Below are 26,525 nucleotides of genomic sequence, written 5' to 3' on the forward strand. Positions count from 1 at the left end.
CATTCATTGTGGGGCAATGGGTCAGTCCAAATCACTGATTTTTCTATTGGGCTGCCTCGCTGCAGCAGTTTAAAAATGTATAAAATGGCCACCTATTTCCCTTTCCCTGGGGTGGCAGTCATGCTATGCAATGGGGTCAGTCTAGTGTCCTTGAGAGCCAACCCACCCAAAAACCTAAGGAGCTCATCTACAAAATATGGCATTTCACAAATTGGTAGGGAACGAGTTTGTGATGCTAAAATAGTGTTATTTACAAAAGTGTTAAAATATAGATTTCCTATTTTTGCCATGAAACCAATGTTTTATTTTTATGACATTACAAAAGTGTGACCCTTCATGTGATTTCTTAATTAGTCACTATACGCAAATCACTATTTGCATGTACAAAGCATTCACCATTAGCAAAAGTGTGTAAAAAGCCAAAGTGCATGTGAACAACACCACCAAGTTAAAACATGTGATACCCGGGAGTCAGGTATAAAAGGCCACCTAAAATTCTATCAGAACCTCTACAATGGCTGCACTCGATGCTTCCAAGCATTCACTAGAAATGCTGCAAAGGAGGAGAAGAAGACAGGAGCACATTTTCAAAGACTTACTTTATTGATCACATCACACAGAAAAGGCAGTATATGGACATTTACACATAGCAACGCTGTCATTTTGAATTTAAGCAACAACTTAGATGTAGGGCCCACTGAGTGTGACCAAGCCATCCATTTACATATTCAAGTTGTATGCTCCCTCTTAGACCTTTCAGTGTTGGGATGGTCTTTCCCCAACCTTTTTCCTTTCTCCTCCATTTTTGCTGATCTCGTTTCTGCTGGCCTTAGGACCCTGTGCACTTTACCTCAGCTAACCAGTGCTACAGTGCGTGTGCTCAATTCTTAAAACATGGTAATATTGGCTTATGCCCAGTTGGCATTTTTTATTTAATTATTATAAGTTCCTTATAAAGTGTTACTACATATTCCCAGGGCCTGTAAATGAAATGCTACTAGGGGACCTGCAGGACTCATTGTACCATCCGCTTATGTCGCCCTTAAAGCAAGTCTCAGGCCTGCCCCTGCATCCCTTGTGTGCAATTTGAAACTGCCTTTTCAATCAGGCAAAATAAACCTTTTGCAAAGCCCAAACATTCAGTTTTAAAACAAATAGGTCACCCCTAGAATAGGCCCTGGACAGCCCAGAGGGCAGGGTGCAATGCATTTAAATGATAGGATATGTCCTGGTAGTAACAAAACTCTTAAATTCGTTTTTCACTATGGCAAGGCCTACGCCACCTATGGGTTAACATTGGATTACCTTTTTACCTTTAATAAGCTGTAACGTCTAAATGGAAGTAAGTGACCAGTTCATGTTTGGTATATTTGGAATTGTAACGAAAAATCCTCTGTTATGGAAAAGATAGATTTTTAACTATCATTTTGAAAATGCCACTTTTAGAAAATTAAAAAAGAGAAATAGGACAAAAGTCTTAGACAGAAAGTGTACACCTTCCCGCACTCAATGGAGTGTCTCACAATAGTTAAACTTCAGTTAGACCAGTTTATAAACTATACACACCATTTGAGTTTCAATGTAAGCAACACATTTGTAAATAAGAGTCCAAAACAATTGTCCATGACATCGTCAATTCATTATTTCATGAATTTGCGTTTATTCAAAACTGGATTTTTCCAAAACCAAAGTTCCTTTTAAATATCAATAATATATGTCAGGCGTGAATCACATAAATCCCGATGCATTTCGGGTGATAAGACCAACCTTCCTCGGGGAAATCTACAAACAAATAATGATACCAATAAATATGTATCTAATACAGTAACATTGATGCATGTGGTTAATAAAAGGCCCTTAGGTAATTGTGTGTAGGAAATGTCAAATAGGCCCACATTTTGCACGAGGCTATTGGAAAAAAATCATCAAAAATGACTCAACATGAAAAAAAAAGAAGTATGAAAAGGAAGAAAGAAAAAGAACAGAATGAAACATGAAAAAAGGAAAACCTAATAGAACTATTGTGCTCTACATATCCAAACAAGAGTGACACCCTCGCAGTGAACATGCTTACCCCAACGCATGACAATATTCCGCACAGTATTCCCGAGTGTTTTAACTAGGTGTGTTTTGTCCATAAAAAGGTAACTGTGCATCATGCATTACTGTGACACAGCATGCAACCATAATAGAGGTGTCCTAAAAATATCCATAAGTACCTCCACGCCAGAAATCCTCCAGTGAAACGACTGAGGATTATCTCCTAATGGTACACAAATATGTTGAAGACAATTCTTATGCCACAGGAGGAGGTTTATATCACACATAAAAATGCAGGTGGTACGTCCTGATCATCAAACCTACTTCCGGTGTGCACTGAAAATCCAACAATAACTCTTAAACTGCAATGTTAGCTTTTAGGTTAAACTGGCACATGATGTCAAAACAAATGTCACTCACCTAGAATCTGATATAAAGTACGCCGTAACAACCACTTGCGCCCTGAGCGCCTTGCACATCAATTTAATGTCGGGAAGAATTACACCAAACCAAGTTCTCCTCAGCACCTGAACCACCGTCAACCATGAATTAAACGATATGACGTCACTAACTTTCTGCATCTAAATGTGTGAAACGCCCACTCTCTTAAAAACCACTCACTTCTTCGATGACTCCAGAGTGTAGCCCAAACCACCATTGTGTAATCATTGTGCAGCACCCGTAATAGTGATCCCGCCGTGGTTTTATAAGTAACCCGCGTCCTTTCTCAAAACGCTTCCCATCGGTACGTAATGCGCCTTCACTAGTGGTAGAAATAGACAAAGGGAAGGAAAATTCTTGAGCACATTCAGGTAAAAGCAATATGTCTGCCAAAGTGCCATCTAGTACTCATAATGTGCTATACTTTAGTGACGAGAATCACCAGAAGTCTTGATTCCATGATTACTTCTGCTAATGTGTGACAAGTATTTTCACTTGTAATAATAAAGGACAAACATTTGTATTAGTGCTACTGCAACATTTGTTTTACAAATGCATATAAAATATTTTCAATTGCAATTTAATAGAACAAACATTTTAAAAAGTAAACAGCGACGAGACATGAACATAATACTTTTCATATAAACCATACTGGGAATCAGCATAAAATGCACTTGGTAATACGTTGAAGTATTCTAATCCCAGTAACTCTAGGTGAGACTGCTGATACAATGAAAGTACACAAGGTTATTTGCAGCATTTTGTGCCTTAAGCAGTTAATCCAATAACTTTAAAATGCTTGTATTGACCCTCCAATTTAAACAGTACTGCTGATCTGAAAATAATCTTGCTGTTAATCATCAATGACGATTAAAATGATACGCTCTGAATGTTCCATGTGAAAAATAAAGTTATGCTCTCTAACACTTCACATATATAACAGAGTGAATAATAATTATGTTACAGATTACATTATCCACTTTCTCCGTGAAAGGTTAAAGTCTAGAGCACTCCTTTGGCTATCCAAATCCCTGAGTTCAAAATTAAAAGAAAAAGCCAATTTACTTTTCTGGGGTGGTGCAAGTAAATTGGCTTTTTCTTTCAATTTTGAACTCAGCGATTTAGAATGCCAAAGGTGTGCTCTAGATTTTAACCTTTCACGGAGAAAGGCTTTTCTGTTGGATCACCTTTTGGTACCTCTAAGAACAGGAGGTATTCATCTTCAGCACCCTAACCTATTGACATTCGAATTGCCAGTTTACACCTGATTACCCTTGGAGTACAGCGGTTACCCGTTTTTGTTTTACAGATCACATTATGCCCAATTATATACGTATCACTATTCACAATGAGATGTGTATTCCTAAAAACTCCTAGGATGGATGACTGTACATCCTCTCTACAATAGTCTACTTGAAACCCCTGGGATTCTGATATCTAAGGTCTGAGGTCTTGCTGGGGAGTAATGTTAACAGCCGTGCTATGTAATATACTACCGAGTAGTAGTGGAACTAAAGTGGAACTATTGAAAACCAAAAAAAGGAACTAGGGAAATATAAAAATGAAAGCATACAGGAAACATGTCAGTTCAAGCCTGTCATTGAGACCCTTGGGCATTAGAGTATCCAGAAATTGAATCCAAAAACGTTTTCGCTAAATAAGAAACTTGGACATGTCCCTGTCATTTCTAATCTTTACTACTTCCATCACTGTAAACCTGAGGTGGGCGATGGTGTGATTATTTTCGGCCCAGTGACTAGCTAAGGCTGAACTTGTGGTCCTAGTTCTGATACTGCTCTTGTGCTCCGTGATCCGAGTTTGCAAAGATCTCTCCGTCTTGCCCACATAATACAGGCCGCATGGACACTTGATAGTATAGATCTTGTTTTGCTCATTGCAATTAGCTGTGAAATGTAAATTAACAGGTTTCCCTGTCCAGGGATGGGAAATGGAAGAACCGGTTAAGACGTTGTTGCAATGTGAGCAATTGTAGCACTTTTGCATCCCTCTGTGTTCCATCTTCTTGTCTGAGAACTTTGTTTTTTGGAAAAATCCAATTTTGAATAAACTCAAATTCATGAAGTAGTGAATTGACGGTGCCCTGGACAATTGTTTGGGACTCTTATTTACGAATTTGTTGCTTACATTGGAACTCAAATTATATGTATAGTTTATAAGCTGGTCTAACTAAAGTTTAACAAATGCGAGATACTCCGCTGAGTGCAGGAAATAGTGCACTTTCTGTCTTAGACTTTTGTCCGATTTCTCTTTTAATTTTGAACAGGCCGTGGGGTAGAACCGCCTCAGAGGGTGCACACTGTAATTGAATTATGTTTATTTCTATTGTGTGCATTGATTGGTCTGTGAAAATTGAGTGCAATACTGCTGATCTGTTGTTCTTTCACTTTTAGAAAGTTGGCATTTAATGCCTTCAACCTGTCACTGAATCACATGACTGGGTATAGCTGTCAGTTAGGCTTTGAGCATGCCTCCTAGATAGCCACACAAAATAGAGAGGTTAGGTTTACCTGGATAGGCCTTCACTGGCAGGATGAGAGGGCAGAGCTGGGCACAGCCCTACTTACACTAGAATAGTCTGTGTCCTGACTCCACACAAAGGGGTGCCGTCTTGACCCTGTGCCCCAAGCGAACAGTCCAGAACGAACTGCCAGGCCAGGTCCTCCCTGGACCAGAAACAAGCATCCTGGGAATGTTTTCAGCATATATCACCCTTCTTCAGCCAGGCTAGCTTGAATCCAGTGGCACAGTGAGCAAGGGACCCACTTCTGGGCATAACCATCCCACTTAGGGCAAAAAGGATGCTTATTTCCGGTCAAGGGAGGACCTGGCCTAGCAGTTCGGTCTGGACTTTTCCCATGGGGCACAGGGTCAAGACTGGTTTACATATGGCTGTGTCCAAACTGGGGTGGCGTAGTGGGCAAAAGAACAATGGATTTACCCCAGAACCTTTGACTGGAGGAGAATGTTTGCATTGTCAGCAGTCCGTCCATCATTTGTTTTCTGTAACACAGGGTCTTTGCTTCAGCATTTAGCAGGGATATTGGCCTATAGGAGGCTCAGCACTCCGGGGGTTTCCTTTGCCTTGGAATTACTACTATCATGGCTAACCTTTGGTCTTCCGGTAACCCTTACTGCTGCAGTGATTCTTCAAACATACTTAACATGTGTGGGGCAACCAGACTGCCACTCCCATGTATAGCTCTATGAGTATACCATTAGGCCAAGCTGCCTTTCCCGATTGGAGTGCAGTGATGGCCCAACTGATTACCTCTCTTGTGTCGTCCTTATAGAGTTCTTCCCTATCCTCTTGCACAATCAAGAGTAGTCGTACCTCCCTCAGTAGCTCAGCACAATCCTCCCTTGTGCTGGTTGTGGTAGATTTATATATCTGTTCATAGTAAACTGCAAAGGCTTCTGCTATACTTTCTCCTGTTGCACAAGGTTCACCCTGCTTATGTTTAACCGCTAATATCCAGTTTCTTTCTCTGGCTCTTTTTCCAGCCATGCCAACAGCTTTATTGCTTTGTCACCTACCTCATATACCCTCCGCTGGATTGCCCTATTGTACTCCCTAGCTGCCCCTTCCGTCAGGTCTCTTATCTCCTTCTGCTTAAGGTGTATTTGGTGTCCAACCCACGGTTCTGGGTCAGTCAAATTCATTTTTGTACTTTCTAATTGCAGTAGTTCCTTCTCTAGTGCTTCATATTGTGATTGCCTTTCCTTCTTCTCCCCCTGACAATGCTTGTTTATAGCCTCGTATTACTGTTTGTTTGCTTCCCATAGTACCACCTGTGAGTCGACACCCCTGGTTATTCGGAAAGTACTGCTACGTGTGCTCCCGGATTTTATCTTGTGTCTGCCTGTTTTTAACCAGCCTGGGTCTTTACGTGGCGGGAGAGTGCAGTTGCTAGTGAGCCCCTGAAGTGTGACCTCATCTGGTGAATGGTCACAGAGGCCTCTCGCCCTATGGACTGCCCTTCTGAAACCACCTACCCCGCAGGCGTGGGTCAAAAAGTATTCCAGACTAGAATGGCCTGGGTGTGCAGCTGACAAGTTTGTATATTGTCTTCTCAGTGGGTTGTGAGTCCGTCATCCCATTGCTGCCACAAACGATTTTAATATGTCCCCACTGGCTTCCCTATTTGCATTTCATAGTCTATCCATGCTTGGGTCCATCACCGCATTACAGTCCCCCCCATTACCAATGTACCATGTGGAACTTTAAGGAACAATGCACTTAGCTCTGGCAGAGTGACAGAGTGCATTTTGGGCGGTACGTATACCAAACACATATTGACTGTCTTGCCCTCCCACATCCCCATGAGGGCTACGTATCTGCCTATTTGGTCATGCCAAGTCTTTTGGGAAATTGATGGGAGCGTTGTTTTTATTATAATTCCCCCCCCCCCCCCCCGGACCCTGAGGTAAACCCTGAATGTGCCAACAGATTATATCCAAATCTATCTAGGGCTCTACATGTATTACCCTTTAGATGCATTTATTGTAATAGAACAACATCAGGAACATGTTTGCAAATGTATTGCATAACCATTGTTCGCTTAATTTTGCTGCCCAGTTCATTAACATTCCAGGTCATGAGCGTCAGGTTGCGCCCAGTGGGGATGAGTACTTTAGGCGAAGTTTGGCTTTGTCTTTCAGTGTCCTTCTAAACCATTCTTGCTTCTAGATGTAGATTTGTGCAACTTGTATGTAGGGGATCTATGTTCTATTCCACCCTATCACTTCTCATACTATCATCATTTATAGCGTCTATGCATTGAATGTTGATAACAAATAACATGCATTCTCGTAACCCTGAACTGTAAAACTCCCTCCTCCCTGCTACCCTGCATAGTGGGCAAAAAACATCCTACCATCCAAACTTCCAGAACGCCTGTCGCCTCATAACTCAAATTTGGTGCTTTGGGAGGTCCTAGGCCATATCTTTGCCCACCGAATCCCTTCCCTCCACCCCCTTCAAGTCTCCTGTGTCCCCCATACTATTTATGGACATAGCAAACCCCAATTGCCTATGCAATTGCTTGAATAAGATCAGATGTAGGCTGTATCATAGTGCCTTATCTGTTTTTACAGTCTCTTGCCGCAGCCCTCTTTCTCGATGTCCCAGCCACTGTCTGTTCCTTTATATTGCCCACCAGTCCATCGCCACCCCATTCCCGGGTTAGTGCTTGAATCATCTCCTAGTCTTCCGGCTGGGGTTCACTGTCTCTGTGTTTCCTTGGTCCTTGTGTAGCTTCATCAGTTGCCTCCGTCTCATGTTCTGTAAAGCATTCTTAATTGCTGGTCAATTGGTGCCTTTTTCAAACTCTCTGCCACCCAATTAGCCATTCCCATACTTCTTCCAGAGTGGTAAAGCTCCACATCTTGCCTTCTGCTATCACCATGAGTGTAGCTGAGAATAGCATGGAGTACTTGACGTCCATCTTCCTTAGTGCTTTTTTACTTCCAGAAATGTCCCCCGGGCTTGTTGTACTTTTGCCATATTGTCGGGGTAGAAAGTCATTGTTGCATTGTCTATCTTGACTCGCATGTCGACCCGTGCCATTTGCAAAAGCACATCCCAGTCCCTGTAGTTGAAAATACGTGATATTATTGGGCGTGATGGTGCCCCCGGTCTCGGCCTTGTTCCTGCGCCCTCTCCACCCAAAAATATTTAGATAGGCTTCTCAGTTGGAGTTTCTTAATGATCAAATACTCAACTAAAAGATCACCTGAGGGTCTCTTTGCCCGTTCCGGCACCCCAATTATTCGCACATTATTACCACGGGATCTGCCTTCCTGATCTTCAAGCTTTGCCTCCAGTATCTTCGTTGAGTTGGAGAGTTCCTGCACTCGCTTCTGCAGCACTTTCAGATCGTCCACCAAGGTGGTTGTGACCTTTACAATTTCCTTCAACTTAGTTCCCATATTTTTAAGATCCGCTCTTATCAGTGACACTTCCATGGTCACTGTATCTATTTTGCCTGCTAGGTCTGTTCTCACACCCAGCAGCACAGTCATTATGTCTTGCAGCATTGCTCCATCCATCTCCACACCTGACTGTGCCGAAGTCCGGCTCTGCCTCGCTCATGTTCATAACAGTGTGGTCTTTAGTCATTGTGTACTTGTCAAGCTTCATTTGGTGGACTCCCTTTGGGCCCTTTCTGCCAGTCATGGCTCTTGAGCCCTTTCTCTATCTTTCCAGATACATCTCTTGGTTCTGTGGACAGTACGCATTGGCTACTCAATTTAGGAGTTGTCTTGAGCCCCTGTAGTAGTCATTGCCGCCTGTCCAGGCCCTCAGCCCCTAAGGGCCTATCGGTTTTCCTGCCCAGGGCCCTCGTATCCCACCCTCTTCTCGGGCGTTTGCACTGTCCAGCACCCAGGCCTCACCAGGTCCGCACCTACGGGGTCTTGCTCACAGTTGTGTTCTCCTGGATAGGAGGTAACCTCCCTTCTGTTGCACAGGTTCCCAGTGCTCCACTGTTGCGCTGTAGGGTAACTTGCCTCCCAGTTCAGCTTTTCTGGTCCCTTGCGTTTCAGTCTCCGAAGTCCGCTCCCCTCCTCCTCTGCTGAGACCAAGCGCCGCAGTATCAGGGTCGCCTATTCCCCGTTGGTGGGGGGTTTATATTGTAATGCCTGGGAGGCCTCCACCATTTGCACCTCTCCTTTTCTTCTAGCTTGGTACGCTCAGGCCTTTACTGCCTAGATATCTCCACAATCTTGCAGCGGTCACTAAGACTCTTCACCTCTGCCCTCGCAGTTTATTACCCTTCCTCTGCAGTCCTTTGGAACTCTCCTGTCCACGCTTATCGTATTTCCTCACCGCACACCGCTGCCACGTGTGACTTAATGGCCCATCTCCCTGCTACGTGTTCCGCCTTCTCCATTGCAGGCAGTACGCCAATGCCTCACCTGCCCGTTTTGGGATTACCTGGGCCCCTAGCGATATGTGCTCAGATAATGCGGTTCAAGAGAGGAGGGGGAGAAGGCCCCCAACTCAAACACATGTCCTGTTGCTGCACGTCACTTACCTCTGCTTCATTATAACGGGCGAGCAGCGCTACTGGAGCCCAAGGCTTCCGGCCTAACTTCACTGGATTTCTTGATTCAGCTTTGTATTTCCAATTCAGCCTATTCTTTTGCCATCTCTGATTCTAGTGGGTCTTCTGCTCTCCTACTTGTTCATACAGCCCTATATATATGGATTGTACCAGGATTTTAGGGGTTTTACTGGGTTACCTCGGTGAAGCTCACCTAACTTGCGGCTATTTCCTCTTGCGGCAAGCCACGCACCAGTGATGTTCTATTATTAATCCACTTTTGTTAGCTTAATTTGCCTGAAAACTTAACCATCTGTAACACATAGACAGAGTACATGGTGCTAATTTCTAAACTGAGTGAGCAACTGATTTAAGGTGCTCAGCAGAATTGCTTTGTGTATACCTTTGTGTTTTCCCTCTTTTAAACTAGTCTGGCAGAATGATTGGGCTGCATCTGCCATGTCAGATATACTCTTGGCGAATGTCCTAAAACCAGTATAATCAGTGTCAGTTTGTAAAAAAATAAGTGCCAGGGCCCTCGTAAGATGGTCAATTTGGTTTAAAACACATATTGCCCCTGCCAGCCCTAGCAATGCTAGTATCAAACCAACTATTAACCATCACACTCCGACCAGTGTGACAATTCAGACTATTCCAGGTGCCCAACACTGTAAAAATGGCTTGGGTGATGAGTATTAGTTCTTTTCAGCGTATAATGAATTAATAAATGACTGCGGGTTTGCTTATTTATAAATTAGACAGACAGAGCCACCATGACGCATACAGCCATAAGTGGCAGTGTTGATAATTAAGTGCTGGTGCAGAGCACCATAAACCATCGGCTCAAATTAAGCAGTGAGTATAATTGGATTTGTGTAAATTAGTATTCCTGCATGATGTCACATCTGGCTCTATGATGTTTTTCTGTATTTTTAGCATATTCCTCCTAGTTTACAAATATGTGCTAAGGGCCTCCAACTTCATCAGATCTCAGACATCGCAGAGGCCAAGCCCTGGTTGTCTGAGAGTGACATACACAATAAACCTGTGGTACTGCAAAAGTCTTTGAATTAGTAGTGGTAGTAAATGTGCAGATTGATCTAGCAGAGGTTGATGGTTAAAAGATGGGAGGCCACAAGTATGCATTTTACCAGTCATAAACCGCCATAATAGGGCCATTTGCGACTGGTAAAATGCATATTGGAATGTATGAATTCCAATTTGCAATTCTGTAACATGTTACGGAATCACAATTTGGAATTGTGAATACATACTGATTTGGTATTAGGAAGGAACTTCCCTGCTCTTGAAAAATGAAAATAAAACGTTTCATTTTTCTTTTTTAAATGCAAGCATTTTTTCTATAAGGAAAATTGGCTGCATTTAAATAAATGATTGCTTTATTTAAAAGCATCATAGACATGGTGGTCTGCTGATCCCAGCATGTCATCATTGTGATTGTAGCGATTCATAATGGGTCGCAAATTGCGACCTGCCTCATTAATATTAATCAGGTAGGTTGATTTGCGACACATTAGGAAACGCTAAATGAAACTCACGGAGTTTCATACATCCAAAGAGCGAATATCTAATTGTGATTCACAGAGAATTGCATTTAGGTAGTCGCTATTTGAAATAATGATACATGTGGCCGGTAATCTAGTTCCAAGTATTCCAAATTTAAAACTGTGTAGGTCGTCTTCTCCGAAGTGTTTGGGAGACTCAATTAATTGCCATGTGCTTGGGCTCTTCCTTTCATCTCATTATGATTATCACCAGTCACACAGTTTCTTAGTTTTTTTGTTTGCAATAATATATATTTGTAATGATAACAAGAAAAAGACTTTTATGTATATTCCACATATAATAAATTATTTTAAAAAAATCAAATATGTTATACATTTTTTTAAACGATTTATTGAAATTGTCCTTGCTTTGTTGTATCTACTAACATTTGAACATATTAATGGCACCTTTAACAATTGAAAAAAAGGCTAAAAGTTTCACAATGCATTGCAGTGATTAAAACACATTACAGATGGAGATACATTTTCTAAACATTTATATAATTATAAATGTGTTTATTATCTTTTTAAAAGCTAATAATCATATGGACAATACATATAATAAACATCTAAGTTATATTTTATTAAAGCAATTTCACACACTCCAAGTTTATAGGGGAGGCACACTGCAGAAAAAAGGCAACCAATAAATGGAGTTTGGTTGGTACTTGAAATTCCCCATTTTCAAAATCTAGTGCCTTTTACAAACTGCTAGTAAATATGGGAAAATGTAGTAGTTAAGATGTTCTTTCAGCGAGGAAAAAATATATTCTTCTGAGTGCTGTGATTGGCAGTCAGCATAGCAACTTGACAGTTCTGTCAACGTGTTCTACAACAAAGAAATGCAATTTGAGAGCCTTCCAGAAGAAAAAGCAAATGTTCAGGTCTGTTAAAATTGTTTAAACAAAAAGCAGTTTTCTGTGGCAATACTAGTTCTATAGATGTATTTATTTTACTGAAATAGGTCCCTTTAGTACACTGGAACTATCAGCCTGATTCATGAAGCGAAATAGCGCCCGCAATGGCTGCGAAAATGCAATTGCGGGTGCAAAACACGGAATCGGCATTCAAGTACGAAATAGCGAAATCGCTAAAAAATAATAGCGAGCGGAATAGCGATTACGCTGTAAAAGTCGCAGACTCCGGGAAGTCGAGCATTAGCGATAATGAAATAGCGACCAACCACGGAATCTGCGAATTGAATAGCGAAACGCAATATTGTCTCAATCGGCATTCATGAAAGAAATACATTAGCGAAAAAGCGCTAAATCGCACATTTGCGCGGCGCAATTTAAGGACAACTCAAAGCAGGTGGTAACCATAAAAGCCATGATTAACCAAAATTTGAAAAACTGTTAGCCAATCACCAACAGGTCCAGGCCTGACCAATCACACATAAGGACATTCAGCAGCAGCAATAGGCGTTCCACAATGCCTGGGATGTACATGGTGGTGAGGCGGCGAAGGCTACAGCGAGCAGCACGGAGGAGACGCATGAGGCAGGCAAGGATTTACCGGCAGCGGGTCACCTTGCTGGGGCAAACCAGAGAACAGATTTATGCTAAATACAGGCTGAATGGGGAAATGATCACCTGGCTGATACAAGAACTCGACCCCATCATGCAGCACCCAACAAGGCGAAACAATTCTGTGCCCACACATGTGCAGGTATTGTGCAGCCTGCACCTCCTGGCATCTGGCAGTTTCCAGGGCATAGTAGCCGCTGCTGGGGGGATATCCCAGCCCACCATGTCACGCTGCCTCCACACTTTTGTTGACGCCATGCTCACCCAGCTCCACCGGCACATCACATTTCCCACGAGCCAACAGGATTTGGACCTCACAAAACTACAATTTTATAACGTTGCCCATTTTCCCCATGTCCTTGGCTGCATAGACTGTACCCACATCGCCATCTGCCCACCAGCTGGCACGGAGTATATGTACCGCAACAGGAAGTCGTACCACTCCCTCAACATACAGATGGTCTGCAATGCCAAGACCATCATCACTGACATTGTGGCCCAGTACCCAGGGAGTACCCATGACTCCTTCATCTTCAGGCACAGCGGACTCCACACACGACTGATCAGGGGAGAGTTTGGGGAAGGACACCTACTTGGTAAGTACACTTTGTCGACAATGTCACATTGCTATGAAGTAACTGCGCTGCACAGGCAATCAACATCTGCTCCTCTCATACAGGTGACAGTGGCTACGCCCTACGGGAATACCTCCTGACCCCTTACCTCAACCCTGCCACACCTCAGCAACGCCGCTACAATGTTGCGCACATCCGGACAAGGAACTGTATTGAAAGGACATTTGGCCTGCTCAAGAGCAGGTTCCGTATACTGCACAAGACAGGTGGGGCCATGTATTACAGTCCTGCAGCGTGCTGCCGCATTGTGGCTGTCTGTGCAATGCTTCATAACATTGCAACCAAGCGCCGGATACCAGTTGACATCTCAGGCAGTGAATCTGAGGGGGACGACCGGCCACCAGCACATGCGCACCATGCACGCGGGGAGAACCCAGCTGAAGGCCACAGACGTCGCAACCACATCACAGCTAACAATTTCTAGCCCACCCCCTTCCCCCACCCCACATATCACAATTGCATGCAAACTGTAATGATTACACAAGGCGTATGTGTGCACCAAAATAAATGTATTTGTTATAATCACAAAAAAAAAAGGGTCTTGGTAACAACTATTTACAAAATGCAGTATTCATGCATACTGCATGAGACGGTCCATGGCAGGCTTAAGTTCAGCCTGCGCCTGTGTCCCTGACACAATGTCATTGGCGCCTCCGGCGCACAATCCCCAGGCGCCTGTGAGGCTCTTCCTCATCCTGGGCAGCTGGAGCAGGCGTAGCCCTTGTGCTGCGCCTAGGTGGGGGGGCCTGCGTGGCAGAGTGGCTGCTGACACTGGAGGCACCCTCACTAGCATCATCACCCCCCACAATTGCCGGTAGCACAGGTGCGTGCAGTGCGGTGACGGCGGTGGTCAAATGCTCCAGCACCCGGGTAATATCCTCGCAGCACTGGACCAGTTGGTGCTGCTGGGTCAACGAGCGCCGCGCAAGCAGGGTGTTGGCATTTGCCGAGACATAATTGGAGCGGCTATAGGTGGACAGCCGGCTCAGCAACTGGTGGTGGCGCCTGCTTGCAACACTGCGGTGCTTCACCAGCGCTGCAGTGTTGTCTTCCATAGCTGCCGTCATGCGGTCCATGGCCGCCGTCATGCGGTCCATCCTCTCCCCGACTCCAGCCACATTGCGGCCTATCTTATGAAGCTGGAGCTGGATTGCTCCTTGCTGCTGGGACTGCCGCTGGTGTATGCGGAGCATGCGCCGCTCCACACTCATGCAGGCATGGAGATGCCCATTGCCCCGCCTGCTGTTGGGCCGCTGTGTAGCGGATGTGGCTGGCCCAGATCTTATTGGACGTGCTGCAGGTGTTGTAGCAGCTGGTGTTGCAGGTGCGGCAGCCACTGGAGGCACATTGGTGGGGTGCCAGGCTCTGGCAGACGGTGGGCCTGCAGGTGTTGAAGCAGCAGAGGCGGGGGGCCTGGCCTTGGCAGACGGTGGGCCTGCAGGTGTTGTAGCAGCAGAGGCGGGGGGCCTGGCCTTGGCAGACGGTGGGCCTGCAGATGTTGAAGCAGCAGAGGCGGGGGGCCTGGCCTTGGCAGACGGTGGGCCTGCAGGTGTTGTAGCAGCAGAGGCGGGGGGCCTGGCCTTGGCAGACGGTGGGCCTGCAGGTGTTGTAGCAGCAGAGGCGGGGGGCCTGGCTGCTGGTGTTGTCGCTGCTGCAGGGGCTGGTGGCTGTGTATCAGGTAGGGATTCCTCCTCCTGGGCCTCCTCATCGATCAGCAGCCTCTCACTGTCACTGCTGTCACCCGCACCTGTGAGGGTAAGTGGATACTCATTAGGTGCATGTGACTGTCAGACGTGCAGATGTTACATGCATGCTGGGTGTCATTCCCTGGGTGGCTGTGTATTTGCGCACTTTGGAACCTTTCTGGGCGCATTGTGGTACTACTACATTGTGGACATACTACGTCTCCCACAATGCTTCAGGGCATTTCCTGATGCACAACATAGGCATGACTAAGGGCCAATGAGTGAGCCTATTTGGTCAGGGGCGGTCATAGGGGACAGGGTCACAGTTGCATGCCACTTACCTTGGGTGTCTTGGGTGGGGCGGGAGGAGTCCAGAGGGGTCACGCCAACACACGCCTCCCTCTCCAAGGTGTCCTCTACCTGGTCCTCCAGGGGGGTGTTGGGTGGGACAGTCGGTCCACCACCTCCGGTGCCTGATGCCTCACCAAGGCGCTCCGCCACCCTCTCCTTGGCACGCCCCCGGAGGTCGTACCACCGCTTTTTAAGCTCCTCCAGAGACCTGTCCGCAACGCCCACAGAGTTCACACTGGAGGCAATCCCCACCCATATCCTCCTCTTCTCCTGCTCTGGGACCCTCCGGGAGTTGGCACCAAACAGCTGGACGTGGTTGGCCACCACCCCTTCGATGAGGTTCTCCAGCTCCTGTTCGGAGAATTTCAGTTTGCGCTTGCGGCCAGCGCAGTTGCTGGGGCCTGGCTGGGGTTCGTCCGACATGTCGGTCGCTATTTCGGCGGGGTTGTGAGTCGCTAACGGCGGTTTAGCGGCAGCTTTCGGTCTTCAACACTCGACTGATAGCGTCACTGTGTTGTTTGGGGGTGGGATTTGGCTGCTTCCTGGTTGTGATGTCATCACGGTGCTCGTAATGCGTCTTCCCGTTTTCCCGATCCCGCGAGATTGCGACTCGCATTCCCGATCGCACGGGATTGCGAGTCGCTATCCCGTGCGATCGGGATTGCGAGTCGCTATCCCGTGCGATCGGGATTGCGAGTCGCTATCCCGATCGCAGGTAGCCGGAAATAGCGATTTTTCTGCGTTTTTTGTCGGTCGCTAACGGCTTTAGCGCCCGCGTGCGAGTCGCTATTTTTTCCCCGAAAAGTACATGAATGCCGTTTTGCGTTTCCTCAATAGCGAGTCGCTATTTATCGCTATTAGGGACACGCAAAACGGCCCGTACATGAATCAGGCTGTATATGTTTAATGCATTTGGCATTTCCTTGTAAAAAAACAATAGCAATAGCACTTGAAAACGGATCTATGACATTACAACGCATGCTTTTACATCGCATGCCTTTACAACGCGGTATTTACAACGAATACCTTTACAACACATAGTGCTTTTAGGCGCTGTATAGTGAATTTTTAATTTACTATTCCAACTCCAGTCCCCGTGGATAGTAGGGAAGGTGTTGGATAGTACATTAAACCTATTCCCTATCCTAGAGCGCCCCCCAGCGCAATGCGTTGTAATGGTTTGCATTGTAAAAGTTGCGTTGTAAAGGCACTGCGTGGTAAAAGTTGCGTTGTAAAGGCACTGCGTGGTAAAAGTTGCGTTGTAAAGGTTGTTTACCCTTGAAAACGATCGACCATCACGCTAGTCATATTATATTTCTGAAAAGAGAATCATGGCAAATATGTACAATGACCCATTTACAAACCAGAACGTGCAGTTTTCATACTGACTGGTTGGTGAACGGTGTGGAATTTGTGATGCTACCTATATTCTAACAAGGTGCTTTGCACATTGTCTATTCTTAGGGGATCACAACACAACCTGTCTAATATATATCAATTAAGAATGCCCCAATTTACGACCCCTTATAACTGACTGAGGACGTAGGATTAGAGGCATCCAAGGGCCAGCAGACCTCTGTCCCTGCACTTGCATTCAACAGGAAATAGTTTTTAAAGCAGTTTATGCACATTAATCTGATGGTGCTGCTTTCAAAAAGATGTCTAATTAACATACCAAACATAACAGGTGTATTTGTAAAGCGCATACCCGTAGGTGTCCTGGTGCTGAATAACAAATGTGTATTGTTACCCAACTCACTGGGACACATTTTATCGACCTCATATGGATGAAAGGCTGAGTGACCCGCCGGGATTTGTACCTGTGACCATGAGTTCGAAAACAGGCCCCTGCAGCGGCTGCTTTAGTCCACTGAGCCACCAGTCCCGGAAAGACATTGAAGGGGAGCAGGTCCTTGATCTCTGAATAACAGCCTACACCCTGAAGGTACCCCAACATGATTCCCAAAAGGGTGAAACTGCCCCATTTGCACAGTTTTCTATTTGCGAAGCAGTTACTACCCGACCTTGGTGGTCATTAACTGATCATTGGTTTGAGACCCAAATTGAAGTCACGCATTAAGGATACATACCTTTGCCATTCATGAATAGGAGTGGGCCTTCTCTTTCGTGTCTTTTCCTTTTTGCATTTTGGAAAGGGTCACAAAAGTCCTTTTCTGAATCAGAAAGACGATTCTGACTCTTAAAAAGGCTTTTGTAAATTGTAACACACCGCACACCTTGTGATTCTGTGAATCACAGGGTTTGCAATCACAAAATGCCTTTGTGCATCTAGGGCTTTGTTTATATACATTGATATTAACACTAAAGCCTTTATATTATACTTGCCACTATAGATTTGCAGCTTTACATGCTGTTCAATAGAGGGAGTTACCGCTGCACAAGTCCCATTTATTGTAAAACACTACTTGAACCAAACTCTGTGGTCCCAAACGGCCTGTGATTTGTGCCGTCTCCAATGCACGCAGCACAAAGCACTATCTGATTTAAGTAAGAGGGTAGGACGATCAGGAGAGAGCCATTTTAGAAAGCAATGAGGTTATGAAAAAGGCTTTGTGAATTTGACTATGGCTGCTAAAGATCTTGCCACACAAATGGCTCAAGATTCATCACTACACAGGTGCCAGCAAAGACAAAAGAACACTCGTCTGCAAGCATTTGGAAGTTCTGTGAAAAGGATGGCTACAGTGACATCAACTATGTGTGGAAGAGCAGCCAACATGCACGTTGAATTAGGACACCACAGTGGTGAGAAAGACCCTGCAAAAATATGCCTTAGGTAAATAGGCCACTTGGGCCTATTGGGGAGTTTGAGAAGTGCTCAAGTGTTACTAGTCTGTCAGTTGGGGAGCCTGTTATATCTAGGAGCAATATAAGCCAGACTGAGAAAGGACAAGAAAGGGCCAAATAATATGCGTTGGAATCTACGATAAAGCACTGGATATCAGAGGTACAAACAGTGAATACATCTATGTGTGTTAAACATTAAGAAGCTGATATGTGTTACTTGCTATGTTTAAATGGAAAGCCGTTTGTTTGTAAAAAAACAAAAATAACAACAATTGTGCTGTTTGTAGTCCATTGAAAAACATAGTTTGTGAATAATCAGAAAAAATAATGATTACTAATTGAACATTTGGTGTACTGTTTTTCTTTTTACTACCCAAATATGTTGCAAGTCCCTTAAAAATTGTTAATTGTCACATCATCTTGGTGCACACATCCTTCAGAATCTCTTGAAGCATCAGTTTCTGAATGTGGAAAGACATGGGGAATTTCATCAGTCTCTTCTTCTGAATCATCACTTGCGGCTTCACTGGGTAGACTCCTATGCACATGCTAGGATGTGGAGAATAGAGCATTTGGTTTTAATCCTAGAACAAACTTTAAGTTCATACTCCAGGGAACCCCTACTTTTATGGAGACATCCAAATACTTTAAGAAGTTCAAATGTTCTCTCTGTAATATTCTGTATTTGCTTGTGGATAGTATTGTATCTCTTTTATCTAGGGGTTCTAAGCTGTAGGTATGGAATCATAATCGAGGCCCTTAAAGAACATGCAAAGTCACCTGAAAAAATACATGCCTCGTTTAGTGTTTATACTCGATTAAATTTAATAACGTAAGTAAATAGGTGAATAGTAATTACCTAACACACAGTCATCTCCTAAATACTTTCTGTATAGCCACTCATATTTATTTATTTATTTATTTAGAAGCTTGTAAAGCGCACGGCTACCTCCGGCGGAAGTGTCCCGGCGCTAAGATTACATGAGAGTCCCCATAGAGAGTAACCAAGAGTACATCCCATTAAGGGAAAGGAAATACTGAACCTGAAAATGTTACAGACCTAATGATTAGTGAACAACCAGGTCTTAAGTTTGCGTCGAAAGGCTGGCTCGGAATCAGAGAACCTGAGATCAAGAGGAAGGCTATTCCAAAGCTTGGCAGCAGTGACGGTGAAAGATCTGCCGCCACTACGAGAAAGCCTGAATCTTGGCACCGTCAGTAGACGCAAACTGTTAGATCTCAGATGTCTAACTGAAGAAGAGATCTTAAGACGTTTTCTCAGATAGAGAGGGCCGATTCCATGGATTGCTCGGAATGTCAGGGTCAGTATTTTATAATCAATGCGTCGGGCTATAGGAAGCCAGTGAAGCTCATCCCGGTAGGCTCTAGCCGAGGTACGAGCAGGGATATTACCAATAAGCCGAGCAGCCGCGTTCTGGACAATTTGCAGGCGGTCAATTAAGTATAGGGGGGCACCTGCATATAGACTATTCGCATAGTCTAGATGGGTGGTAATGAGTGCCTGGTTTTCTCCTAATCTACCAGGGGTTTTCTCCTAATCTACCAGGGCAAATTACCGGCTCCAGAGGGTTCCAGCAAACTTCCCTGCACGTTGTTCTGCAGTCCTCCCGCCGCCGCGTTTGTCATCACCGCGGCCGCCGAGAGGAGGACTGCAATTCCCAGGGGGCAGAGCGCTGAAGGCGCGCACGTGATTCCAGCGCCAGGAGGCGCTTAAAAGTGGACACTCTCCCGGCAGAGCGGGTGTTTCTCCTAATCTACCAGGGCAAATTACCGGCTCCAAAGGGTTCCAGCAAACTTCCCTGCACGTTGTTCTGCAATCCTCCCGCCGCCGCGTTTGTAATCACCGCGGCCGCCGAGAGGAGGACTGCAACTCCCAGGGGGCAGAGTGCTGAAGGCGCGCACATGATTCCAGCGCCAGGAGGCGCTTAAAAGCGGACACTCTCCCGGCAGAGCGGGTGTTTCTCCTAATCTACCAGGGCAAATTACCGGCTCCAAAGGGTTCCAGCAAACTTCCCTGCACGTTGTTCTGCAGTCCTCCCGCCGCCGCGTTTGTCATCACCGCGGCCGCCGAGAGGAGGACTGCAACTCCCAGGGGGCAGAGCGCTGAAGGCGCGCACGTGATTCCAGCGCCAGGAGGCGCTTAAAAGCGGACACACTCCCCGCGCCGCGGGACCGCGCGCGGGACGCCCGTGAGAAGCCCGGGACAAGGGCGGGACAGTCTTTTTTTTTTTTTTAAAAACCTTTATTGAAAGACACGTATAAGTACAAGCGCTGGCCTACAACCACAGGGGCCGGCCGCAAAGTCAGGAGAATCAAAATAACAAAGCAATGTATACGATAGAGTGAATACAGGATGGATGCAAATAAAGTCGTTACATCGCCAGCGCCAGGATAAAAGAGGTTTCATTTTACATTATATAAAGGAGGCAGCAACCATATCTACCAGCGCGTCATGCAACATATACAGAAAAGAAGGGGGGGGGGCGGGAGGGAAATAGCCCCCCACGCAAGCAGACGACCACAGTAGGGCAAAGCCCAAAGACCTCACACGCCCATACCAGGTGCAGAATAGAGGAAGAATACCAGCAAACAAATAAAGTGGACGCCACACGTACAGCCCACCCGCCCCGAAAAAGGAGAAAGTGCAGACGCTAGCGAAACAGAGGAGTAAACACCAAGGGACACAGCCCACCCCCCGGAAAAGGCAAAAAAGGGACCATAGAATAAAACAAACTAAAATAACAAACACCCCCCCACCCTACATCACTGTAATGTCTACGGCCTACCCCACTAAACAGCGTGCCTGTCGCCCAGAGTCACCCGAAATATAGAAAAAGAGAAAGGGAATTATAACGAAGAAAGAGAGGGGAATAAGAAAAGGAAGGAGAGGAAAAGGAAGAAAGAGAGAGGAGAGGAGCCAGCGACCGAGACATAAAACACTACCCCCCCGCAACAATAATGCACTAATCGAGGTCGAAAAGGAGAGTCAAGAAAAGCCTACACCAGGATGCAAACAGGAACCATCCAGAATAACGAGGCCCGGAGATGCCATGTAAAAAGGGTCCCACAGGCATCCGGGCACGATCACCCCTGTCCACTTTTATGAAGAGTCGAGCCTCCCAACCCCGCCACAGCCAAAAAACAGCAGAACACAGTGGGTCCATACCAGTCAGGAAAAGCCGGTGGGATCTCCGCAAAACAACGTCCCGGCAAACTAGAAGCAACCAGGAGAACTCGGCAACAGTCAGAATGCAAAAGTTCCTCAAAGATCCACGTGGTCAAGCACAGTATCTGGGCCGTCCAGCACGAAGCAAAGAAAACAGGATGTAGAAAGCACTGCAGCATCGGCACCGGGTCCGCTAGATCCCATAGAATCGAGCACCCAGCCGGAGATCCCAGCACAGCCGCCGGCGAAGTTTCAGGCAGTACAATTCGGGGAGACGACACTTCGTCACAAAATGGCGGAGCCACCATGGCAGCTATCCGCAACTCCAAGGCTCGACATTTCAAGGACAGGTCGATCCGCAGAGCAGACAGGGCAAACCAGATAGCACTCCGAGTAGGGGCCGCCCAAACCAAACGAGGGCTGGAGAAAGCAAATGCGGTAACCTCCCTGTCTCCAGGAGAAAGACACCCCGAGGGGCCATCCGCCATCTTAAGTACAGCACCCTCCGCCATCGCCGCAGGTTCTTCCAAGTCCATCAGGAGCACCGGCGGCCCCAGGGCTCACCGCCAAACCGCGGCGGATGGCGCTCGGCGGAGAAAGGAGAGTCACCAGAAGAACGGGCGTGCTCCCCACAGCACTCGGGGGGAGCCCAGCACCGGATCCCGGGCGGGAATAACAACAGGAGTGGGACTCTCACTTGAGGGGTGCCGGACAGCGCGGCTTCTCTTCTTCGGGCCGGTAGGCGAACGGACATGCGGGGTAGCCCACCAGCGGGGGCGGGTCTGCCCCGGGGGTACCGGCCCGCGGCTCTCAGGCTCCCACCATCGGGTCTCTCCACCGGTTCCGGACCGCCGGCACTCCGATCATCTCCGGGCAGGCACAGCACTCGAGGCCCCGGCGTCAGGGCCGGGAAGGCCAACAAAGTGACCAGGGCAGAACGCCGGAATCACTGCACGCCAGAGCCCCGGAAAAGGATGGTAAGTGACGGCTCTTCCTCAGTGACCAAATTCGGAACACCCAGAACAGGATGAAATACAGGATAGGTGGCGGGGAGGAAGAGATCACGGAGCGAGGCGGTTATGCGACCGTTCCGATCGCCATCTTGGCTCCTCCCCCCCGGGCGGGACAGTCTTAGACAGTCCGAGACTGTTCGGGACTGGACTGGGCCACTCCCTTTGACTCACAAGTAAGGATCGCTTATTATTTTGTCTTAACATCTCTCCATCTGTACGATTAATAAGTGTAGTATCTCATCCTCACTGTGTGACCTGTACGCCTCAGCCCCAGTGCCTTGGTACATTTATTTTTGTTTCAACCAATACGTACTCTAATATTGCTCAATATTCTCTGGTCCTTTTCTACGCTGATGAAGTAAGAGCCCCTGTGTGACGACTATACTCGCTAAACGGGAAAATAACAACGTAGTGTCCAACATGACAAGAAATAAGTCAAAAAAACAGCCCCAAGACTGTACAAAAACCATAGATAATTACATGGTACAGGTGGTTGCCAAAATTAACAACGAAAGGAGACAGTCATTGGGCTTAAGCCAGTCTCCCAATTTACAGTTACTTAGCCCAACCCAAAGCCTACAACAGACAGCCTCCACAACACTTGATGTCCTGACGGATCCGATAGATACTACAGCCCACTCAAGTCAAAATCATGCTGACCAACACAGTTTTATGCTGGACGACGTAGCAAACACAGTGTCATCTGATTTGGAAAATAATAATGATTCTGACCAGGAGATTATGATTCACAATTCTGACGATCCTTCATCTCCCGAACAGGAAATCCGACCAGTAATTACCTGCAGAAAAACTCAGCAAAAACGGTCAGGTCTACGCTCGGGAAATAGGAAAAGAAGAGTAACACCCTCAGGGAAAAATAAAGCCAAAATTACCGAATATGGAGAAGATCACGACCATGATAAAAGCTATAGGGACGAGGATCTCCTCCAGAAGATAGCTGACATTATAGACCTCAAAACCAAAACTATAATTAAACCTCTAATTGCCAAGATCGACAAACTAAATGCCGAGGTAAAAAGATTGAGCGGCCTTCAGACTAAGGCTATGGATGGGGTCAACAAACTAACTATCCTGGCTACAAAACCGGATCATTTTAGAATGGAGAATGCGGGCATCGACCCCGCTACCTCTCGCATGCTAAGCGAGCGCTCTACCATTTGAGCTAATTCCCCTGTGTACAGAGGGGAATTAGCTCAAATGGTAGAGCGCTCGCTTAGCATGCGAGAGGTAGCGGGATCGATGCCCGCATTCTCCATTCTAAAATGTAAATACAAAACCGGATCAACCACTTGAGAACAATGTGAGAAGTCCCATAGAAAAGGGGAGCGGGTTGACGCTCCCTGCCTGTGTAGCCCAAAATCCAACTAATTTCAATAATCAGACGCAGGCGACTGATGGTGTACCAGTAACAACTATAATTCAGCCAATAACATGCCAGGAACCGGATCCCCTCCAATTTATTGAAGAAGCCTCTCCAGTGGTCTTAGTGCTGGCTAATGTCCCCCCACTCACGGATGGACAAACTGAATCGATATCATCCTTGACTAGCAAGGCATTGCACTGGCTAACGGGAATATGCAGATGGCACCAGGAGGCAAGCAACAGCTTGCATGTGTAATCAAGTCAGTGAAAAGGGTTGCTTGGATTGGGAATCGCCCAAAAAAGTTCAAAGGAGACTGTGTTACTGTGACTTTTTCAAACTCAGATGTCCTTCCCAATGTCTTAAAATATATCTTTCCCCCACAAAGAAGATCAGGGACTGTGGTCCCCCTCACCCTTAAATTTTTCTATGGGGAACAGCAGAATGTAACATTTTCCAAGATCCCGGGTCATGCGTGGGACTCAGTAAGGAGTAATAGAGGAACAAGGGTACCCCCTATTGAATGGGGCTTGGCCATAGGAAACCGATATGAACTTCTATCTGGGTTAAATGATTGTGATTGACTGGGTAGACCCAATTTTGCTTCATTAATACCCTACAGTGTACAAGCAGGGGGTGACTTACCAGATATGATAGTTCAGAATAATGTTGAGACAATTGATCAATCAAAAAATGCTAGCAACATACAGGCCGATCTGGGTACCACAAAATATGATTATTACCCCATTGGCCAATCTGACTATACAGTCAAAAGCGTTCAAAATGTTAATTTACCCCCAAATCTGATCGTAAGTGCGACTTGTACAACTGAGGCTGATTCCCCCCAACAACACAGGGAGAGCAAATCTAGCAGTATGGAACCCAATAACGAACAAGTCCACGATTTATTTACTCTAATGTCATGGAATGTTGCTCGTTTAAAAAGCAAAATTCCATCACAGGACTGGTCAGCCTTCCTGGATTTGAAGGATATGATCCTTCTCCAGGAAACTTGGCAGCTCGATTCTGAACCTATCCAAGGCTATCTACACTTTTATGTTTCAGCCATACCGAGCACAAGGGGAAGGTCTAAGGGTGGCTTGGTAACATGGGTCAAACAGAACAGTGAATATACAGTTCTTCAATTGGCTACCAACAGCCCTGATATACTGCTGGTTAAACTACAGCGACCCCAACATAAGGATCTCTATGTTTTTAATATTTACTCTAGGGGTTTACCAGGGGGCAAACCCACGGAGGCTGTTGGTCAGCTAGACTCTCTTTTAAAACAATATTGTTTGAACGCTAATGTTATTGTTGGCGGCGATTTTAATTGTTGTTTTGAACCATTTGATAACCAAGATGTAGACCTTATGTTTGAAGAGGACTATATCTGAGACATCCCTCAGCTCTCCTTAACACCTATTAAAAAGTGGTCCGAGGCTGCACTCCAATTAAAAGTCTTATGTGTTGAGTATGGGCTGCGGGCCACCAACGGAAGAACGGGCTCGGACAAGCAGGGTAGCCCCACTTTCACTAATGGCATCTCACACAGTCGCATCGACTATATTTTGATTAACAAAGAGAACTGGGCTAGTGTCGATGATATGTGGATTGAGCCAAGGGTTGAAAGTGATCACGATCCATTAATTTTGACATTTAAGTTGTTCGACCTATCTAAAGAAAATGAACAGAGAGAAAACGTTCAAGTTACTCTCTCAAACGATAATAGACGCATTAGATGGGCTAATTGTGCAGCTAATGAGGAAAGCATAATAGCTATGAGGGACCTAACAACCCAGGCCATCGCAGAATTAAGGAGAAAATCTACAATGGTTACCCCAACAATCGAAATAACTATGATCCATGATGAGTTTTTTAAAAAATTGAAATGTTTCTTTGTAAAAAAAGTTACTAAAAAGCGGTTCACGCCAACTAGGAAGGAAGATCAGTGGTATGACAAAACTTGTAGGGTTGCTTATAGGGCCCTATCTGATGCAGTGAAATCAAAAGAAATAAACAAGATACGGGATGCCCGAGTAACATACAAAAAAGTCCAAGCTAGAGCAAAGGGGGACTGGGAGGAAGGCTACTGGAGGGACCTCCTCAAAGCTTCCAAAGAAAGGTCTATGACCTCCTTTTGGAACATTGTCAAACGGGGAAGGGGTGCCAAAAGAGGTGAACCCGTGAATCACGTGTCACCAGAAGCATGGGTCTCTCATTATACTACCCAGTTTGCTGCTGAGGATAGGGGTGATGAAGAGTGTGTGGCTCCCGTAAACACCACTTTGAGCCACATACACTTTTCTAAAGCTGACGTCCTAAAAATATTAAATAATATACCCAAAGCTCGAGCTCCAGGATTGGATTTTGTCCCTGCAGATTTGTTTCTACATGATAAAGATCTATGGGCTACCTATATCCAGCTGTTAGCCAATGGTATTGCGAGGGGCTCGTCTATTCCTGAGACTTGGAAGGGTGCCGAGATAATCCCCATCTTTAAAAAGGGGGCATGCTCGGACCCAGCCAACTACAGGCCTATTAGCCTCATCGCATGTATCCAAAAAGTATTAGCGAGGCTATTACTGCAGCGTATCCATGGATGGATTGACGATCAGGACATCCTGTCACCCCTACAAGCTGGTTTTCGAAATCACACTAGTACTATTGATCAAGTTTTTAGATTTGTGTTAATTTATTGGTGTGTTGTTTTATTAGGGGGGGGGATGCTTTTTGCAGCCTTTGTAGATCTAAAATCTGCATTTGATTTAGTTCCCCGCCCCAAGCTGTGGAAAGCTCTACAAGAACAGGGCATTCCAAATGAAATTC

At 45.8% G+C, this 26,525-nt stretch overlaps 2 non-coding genes across 2 annotated transcripts; one reads left to right on the plus strand and one right to left on the minus strand.

The window, feature by feature from the left end:
• Window positions 1-23,435: 23,435 nt before the first annotated feature.
• Window positions 23,436-23,508, minus strand: TRNAA-AGC (transfer RNA alanine (anticodon AGC)). The gene has a single exon. It is a non-coding gene; the product is annotated as a tRNA-Ala (tRNA).
• Window positions 23,509-23,518: 10 nt separating this feature from the next.
• On the plus strand, window positions 23,519-23,591 carry TRNAA-AGC (transfer RNA alanine (anticodon AGC)). The gene has a single exon. It is a non-coding gene; the product is annotated as a tRNA-Ala (tRNA).
• Window positions 23,592-26,525: the final 2,934 nt, after the last annotated feature.

The sequence above is a fragment of the Lissotriton helveticus genome, chromosome 3_1 (genome assembly GCF_964261635.1).
Source record: "Lissotriton helveticus chromosome 3_1, aLisHel1.1, whole genome shotgun sequence".
Classification (NCBI taxonomy): domain Eukaryota; kingdom Metazoa; phylum Chordata; class Amphibia; order Caudata; family Salamandridae; genus Lissotriton; species Lissotriton helveticus.